This window comes from Pundamilia nyererei, unplaced genomic scaffold (genome assembly GCF_000239375.1).
Source record: "Pundamilia nyererei isolate P.nyererei 1_Seehausen unplaced genomic scaffold, PunNye1.0 scaffold00045, whole genome shotgun sequence".
Lineage (NCBI taxonomy): Eukaryota > Metazoa > Chordata > Actinopteri > Cichliformes > Cichlidae > Pundamilia > Pundamilia nyererei.
This window is the reverse complement of record NW_005187446.1, coordinates 1,189,128-1,195,028: the sequence shown is the minus strand read 5'-3', so window position 1 is coordinate 1,195,028 and position 5,901 is coordinate 1,189,128.

The window sequence follows — 5,901 nt, the reverse complement described above, 5'->3', positions numbered from 1 at the left end:
CCCCTCCACCACCACCACGCGCGCGCCCGCATGCACACTTCCACACGCACCATGCTCACTGCATGCACTCACACTCCTTCCCCTCTCCACTGGCAGTCCCAGCCCCCTTAGCAACCCCGTTGTCATGGTGACACCCCCCCACTCCCTGACAGACCATAATACTCAAGCAGTAGCAGTATACATCCCATAATATACAACTCCTAAAAAGACAAGAAAGAGAACAAAAAAACACTATTGAGCTGGGTCTCCAGGGGAGCGCAAGTCCAATGGTGACAGACCATAATACTCACAGAGCATCCACCTGGTAGTGAGCAGGACTACAAGAAGAAGTCATTTAGCCTTCACTCTTTCCTTTGGATCCATACAGGTAGGCAGCATGCCGACTGTGTTCGGGTCAAACAGGCCTGCTGAGCAGGAAGTGCTGCAGATCTCTGGGCCCACTGTTCCTGTGGTATCAACACAGGTGGAGAGTACCCAGGGCCACCCCAGTGACAGAGAAGACTGCCATCAGTCCCTCCAGGATTATCTCCTCCATCCACATCACAAACCAGTAGTTATGTACCAGCACAGCAAGGGTTAGAAAGTAATTCCTTCATTAAAAAAATAAACAAATATTCCCTCCTTAAGTTGAATTTGTGACTTTTACAAAACTTTTTGAGAAGTTTTGTTAAAGTGTATCAACACCCACCCACTAGATCCTCACCTCCACCCTCTGAATATTTGCAGAAATAATGAAAGCCATGATATCCAAGTTTTATAATCTGTTTGTGTTTAGAGAGTGGATTATAGTGTTAATAGTGCTAGTTACATATGTTGCTAAATGCAACTTATGTAACTACCCCTAAAGTAAATGACTGTACTATAAATATAACAGACATATGTTTTAAATGTACAGAGTCCAAAGTAACATTACTTCACTGTGTGAGACTTTACAGGAGGATTAATATATTTTGTGACGAGCTCAGAAAGACACATGCAGAGATCATTTAAAAGTTGTTTCTACTAAAAGTTGTTTCTACTTGGTTTGTATCCAGAAGAATGTTTAAAAACACCCATAGACCTCCATTATTTAAACATCAGCATTGCTTTAGGGAAAAAAAGGAAACCTTTAAATATCAAATGTTACACATTATTCATCCATCCAACCATGGAGACCTCCCTCTCCTCCCAGAACACATCTACTAGCTGTGGGAGCAGTCACCATGGCATTCCCAAGTCAGCTGACAAACATAATCTCTTCAGTGAGGCCTGGGTTTTCTCAAAGATTATAAATTGGAAAGACTCAAAACACCTCACCCATGACACGTCAAGGCAAATGTTATGCATGATGAGACGAATGACCTGTCACTGGAAAAATTATACAAAATACACAATATTGAAAGACTAGTTGTAAAACAGCTAACTGATAATTTGCAGAGGAATGGTTTGTTTGAATAGTTTTGGTCAAGTTTCAGAGCTCATTACAGCACAGAAACAGCTTTAGTGAACGTTACAAATAGGGATGGGTATCGTTTAGGTTTTATCCGATACCGGTGCCAAACCGGTACTTTTGAAACGGTGCCGGTGCTCAAACGGTGCTCAAACCGGTGCTCAAAGAATGGAGAACACAAAATTGGTCCAAAAACCTCTCATGTTCAGCTGTTTTTTTGTAAAAAGATAACAATGTTAGCCTTTTCTGCAGCTATGGGGCATATATGGTATCACTCTTGGCTGGAAGCAGTGCTTAAACAATGGAAAAAACACAAACTTTGTCCAAAACCTCTCATGTTTAACTGTTTTCCACTTTTTCTTTGGTCATTTTAGCCTTTCAGGGTGAAGGGAGTATCTGCCATCAAACAAGAAGACAGCCGCATGTAGCTATGATGAGGTTTGCTAGTTCACCTTACATGCATTAATGTAATAACGTGGTTAGCCTACTCAACGTAAATTACACACGAACAACATTAAGCTACTCACGCAGAGAAGAACGGCTGATGCTGCCATCATCATCCATCATCATTTCTGCTACACTGGCAGGGCTAGGGGCCAGGACTCTCCTCTTCGGGATTTTTGGGGGATATTGCTAACTCCGGTCAGATAACAGGCAACCCACGCACAGTAGATGCGCTCGGTGTGAGGTCTCGCAGCAAGCTATCATATGGCGCATTTCTGGGGTTTTAAAAAAAACGCTATGCGTCGCCAGGTGTTTCATCGGATTCGAGGTGTTACCTCCTTTGACAGTATCACAGTATCAGCTTAAAGCACTTGTTGCAGTGCCATGACCGGTACCCATCCCTAGTTACAAATGATCTTCTCATAGCCTCTGACACTTATCTCTGTGCTTGTCCTGCTTGACCTCAGTGCAATGTTCAATTACAGTGACCATTACAGCAAGTACAGCATGCTGTAGGTATTAGAGGTACTGCGCTGCAGTGGTTTGAGTTATCTATCTATCTAATAGACTTAAATTTGTTCATGTAAATAGAGAGTCCTCTTCACACATTTAGGTTAATTATGGCGTTCCACAGGGTTCTGTGCTAGAACCAGTTCCATTTGCATTACACATGCTTCCCTTAGGCAGTATCATTAGAAGGCATAGCACACGTTTTCCCTGCTATGTAGATGACACCCAACTTATCCATCTATGAAGCCAGATAACACACACCAATTAGTTAAACTGCAGGAATGTCTTAAAGACATAAAGACCTGGATGACCTCAATTTTTCAGCTTCTAAATTCTGATGAAACTGATGTTATTGTAGTCGGGCCTAAAAATCCTAGATATATGGTATTTTACCAGATGCTTACTCTGGATGGTATTACCTTGGCTTCCAATAACACTGTAAGAAATCTTCGTGTCATTTGTGACCAGGATATGTCCTTCAAAGCACGTATTAATAAATAAAACATCCTGTCTCAGAGTGACACTAAAAAACTAGTTCATGCATTTATGACTTTTAGGCTGGACTTTTTCTGATAATTCTTTATTATCAGGATGGCCTAAAAACTCCCTAGAAAGCCTTCGGTTGATTCAAAATGCTGCAGTGAGAGTACTGACAGGGACTAGAAAGAGAGAGCATATTTGTTTACTGGCTTCCCTTCATTGGCTCCCTGTTAAATCCAGAATTCAATTTAAAATCTTGCTCCTCACATACAAGGTATTAAATAATAATATATTAATGACCTGACAGTACCATATCACCCCATTAGAGCACTTTGCTCTCAGCCCGCAGGCTTACCTGTGGTTCCTGGAGTACAATGGGAGGCAGAGCTTTCAGCATTCAGGCCCCTGTTCTGTGGAGCCAGCTTCCAGCTCGGATTCACCCTCTCTGCTTTTAAGATTAGGTTTAAAACTTTCATTTTTGATAAAGTGTATAGTTAGGGTTGGATCAGGTGACCCTGATTCCCATGATGCACTGAATGTTTCTTCTTCAGTCACTTTTTACACTCACATTTTTGGTTCTTTATATCTGTGTTTATGCATCTCACTGCATTTAATTTTTAGTTATTACTCATCTCTGGCTCTCTTCCGGTCGTGGCAGGTCCCTGAACCTGGTCCTGCTAGAGGTTTCTTCCTGTTAAAAGGGAGTTTTTCCTTCCCACTGCTGCCAAAGCGCTTGCTCATTGGGGTCATATGATTGTTGGGTTTTTCTCCAATTTCTCTGTATTATTGTAGCATCTTTACCTTGTAATATAAAGCACCTTGCCACAACCGTTTTAGTGATTTGGCAGTATATAAATAAAACTGGATTGACTTGAATTGTTAGAAAAGGGCCTGGGTGTTGAAACAAATAAAAAATTAACAGCACATTTCCACCACAAAAAAACAATAACTTAAAAGAGAAGTAAAATCAGGGGTGCACAGTGATGCAATGGATATTACTGTCCTGGGTCCTGAGCTTGAATCCATTGATTGGCTGGGGCCTTCTGTGCGGCGCGTGCATGTTCTTCCTGTCTGGCCTGTGCGGGTTTCCTCTGTCCCACAGTCCAAAAATATGCATGTTGACTAAATTGTTTCCAGTGCTTCTCTTTCTTTCTGTCTTTGTGTTGGCCTTGTGATAGACTGACCCATCTGGTGTACCCCAACCCTCATCCCACAGCCCTGAATTGGGTAAGAAGAAGAAAACAGATGGATCGAAAAATGAAATCAGGCCTGACTAAAACCTTCTCCCAGCTGGGTGTGTAAAATTACCTGAATGTGCAAATAAGAGCTCAGGATGAGCCACATGTGAGTTTGATCGAGTACAGATTTATTGATACACTACAAGAGAGCCACACTCAGCATTTCAATCACAGTGATTCAGTTTTGATTATGTACACAAATGATGGCCATTATCATACGTAGAGTTCCTAAATTAGACTGTTATTAGTGGGTTCATTACAACTCGACTGCAACACATCTGTCTCCCATCTGGTCATCTACTTTCAAGAGCCAACAGATTTGCAAGTACACACATATCTTGTATCTTGTGTAGTAAAGTGTCAATCGAAAGGAAGTGCTAAAATGACGCAAAAATTTCCCTGTTGTGGGATCAATAAAGACCTATCTTATCTTATCTTATCTTATCTTATCTTATCTTATCTTATCTTATCTTATCTTATCTTATCTTAAAATTGATTCATAAAACACATGCACACTGCTGCTGCCTTCAGGTTCTGTCTGGAGGAAATACAACCAGAGCTTCAGCACATCCAAAACCATCGCAGCAATAATCATGATAGATTTTATATATATGTAAGCTGCAGGTACCAAAGATAATATGTAATACAAAAGCAAAAGTACCAAATAAGTTAACTAAAATGTGTCTGCTTCAGCAGCACACTCCTCTGCTAAATTCAGCTCCCTGTTGTGGCTTCACTGATTGATTTCTAAAACTTATTATTTTAAAAAAGAAATAAATGAAAATGGATGCTTTTAGCTGCTCAGTGGGGTCTCTTCATTTCTGAGTGGCTTCCCAAAGTAAAATCCCTTTAATGTTAAGTCCAATTTCAAAAGTTTGAACTCATAAACGAGCTTAGAAGGAGCAATCGAAGGCCACATGGCGTCTAATCAGGCTCCAAAGATTTACTCATTCACCATGAGAAACGCTCATTTCTACTACTCTGAAGAGCACTTTGTAATCACACTGAATCAGATTTGCGTACAGTTTAAGCATCATATTCCTCTGTCACACACAGACATATGCTTGCACACACACACATACTTTGCCTACTAGCTGCAGCAGTTTAGCATTCAGTCAGGTGTTTTGTGCAACGTTCACCTCAGTGTGTTTGATATCTGACAGACATTTTATGTCAATTTTGGCAGCATTTGGCTTGTTATGACTAGCTCACTTTGCAGGCTGCTGCTCTGCTCATTATGGCATAAGACATGTTACTATTTAGACTGTCAGCCATGGATAACTAAACTGTAATTATGCGTTGCATTTTAATTGGATTTCCTGCCCATTAACTTACTGTATTTCTTTACTTTCATTTCATTGGGGGGGGAAAATTACATAGTTTACATTAACACTATTATTTTTTTCACTGCTAAATAGGCATGTGATTAATATTTTATTCTGCTTTTTATTTGTGGGTCTTGATTATTGATACCTATGTTGCTTTGATTCATAAAAGAAAGATTCCTATGGTATCAGATTCAGATCTCAATGGGCAGGAGCTGCAAAGATGTGAGGCCTTTCTCTACACTCCAGAGGCCACTTTGCAGTATTCCCCACTGTACAGGACATGCAGATCGCATAGCAACAAAGGCCTACGTCTGGTCATTGTCCGTTACTTTTGCTTGAATGCCCCTTACACATGCATGTGCGGAGGCACATGCACTCAAGTGCAACTCCGTCATCTTCAACGCTTCATCTTGCTCCCTCTATCCTATATGCACAGCTGTCCTTCCTCCTAAAGCAGGCTGCTACACCCCCC